General features: G+C 61.7%; 1 non-coding gene across 1 annotated transcript; it reads right to left on the reverse strand.

The window, feature by feature from the left end:
- Window positions 1–487: 487 nt before the first annotated feature.
- On the reverse strand, window positions 488–643 carry LOC119346629. Its single transcript, XR_005167841.1, has one exon. It is a non-coding gene; the product is annotated as a 5.8S ribosomal RNA (ribosomal RNA).
- Window positions 644–988: the final 345 nt, after the last annotated feature.

Consider the following 988-nt stretch of genomic DNA (forward strand, 5'->3'; position numbering starts at 1 on the left):
ACTCGTTGACGGCGCCTCGTGGGGCGACAGGGTCCGGGCCGGACGGGGCTCTCACCCTCCCAGGCGCCCCTTTCCAGGGGACTTGGGCCCGGTCCGTCGCTGAGGACGCCTCTCCAGACTACAATTCGGACGGCACAGCCGCCCGATTCTCAAGCTGGGCTGCTCCCGGTTCGCTCGCCGTTACTAGGGGAATCCTTGTAAGTTTCTTCTCCTCCGCTTATTTATATGCTTAAACTCAGCGGGTAGTCCCGCCTGACCTGGGGTCGCGGTCGAAGCGACGTGCGCTTCGTTTGTTGGGTCGTTCAAAGGCCATAATGCCAGCTGCGCGCCGGATGCACTGCATTGATAAAGCGAGGACGCCCACCATGCGCTGTGTCCGGCGCGGTACGCCGGCAGCCCAATCTTCGGTCCACCGTCCCTTGAGAGACGAGGCACCAGATGCCGCATCCCGATTCCCGTTGAGGGTGGTTGGGAGCGTGTTTTGGCGTGACGCCCAGGCAGGCGTGCCCTCGGCCGAGTGGCCTCGGGCGCAACTTGCGTTCAAAGACGCGATGGTTCGCGGGATTCTGCAATTCACACCAGGTATCGCATTTCGCTACGTTCTTCATCGATGCGAGAGCCGAGATATCCGTTGCCGAGAGTCGTGTGGATTAAATAGCTTTGCAACACGAGGGATGGCTAGCAAGCTAGACATGCCCCCGGGTTAGGCACAGTGTTCCTTGACGCCTTCGGCGCCGTGGGTTCTTTTACCCCGGGCCCCCACCCGCTCCGAGGAGGGGAGGTGGTCGAGGCATTGGCCGAGCGACGGACGGTGCCGTCGCCGACGGATTGGATGACGCGTGCGCGGTCTGTTTTGGTCAGGGTCACGACAATGATCCTTCCGCAGGTTCACCTACGGAAACCTTGTTACGACTTCTCCTTCCTCTAAATGATAAGGTTCAATGGACTTCTCGCGACGTCGGGGGCGGCGAACCGCCCCCGTCGCCGC

The sequence above is a fragment of the Triticum dicoccoides genome, unplaced genomic scaffold, assembly GCF_002162155.2.
Source record: "Triticum dicoccoides isolate Atlit2015 ecotype Zavitan unplaced genomic scaffold, WEW_v2.0 scaffold452, whole genome shotgun sequence".
Classification (NCBI taxonomy): domain Eukaryota; kingdom Viridiplantae; phylum Streptophyta; class Magnoliopsida; order Poales; family Poaceae; genus Triticum; species Triticum dicoccoides.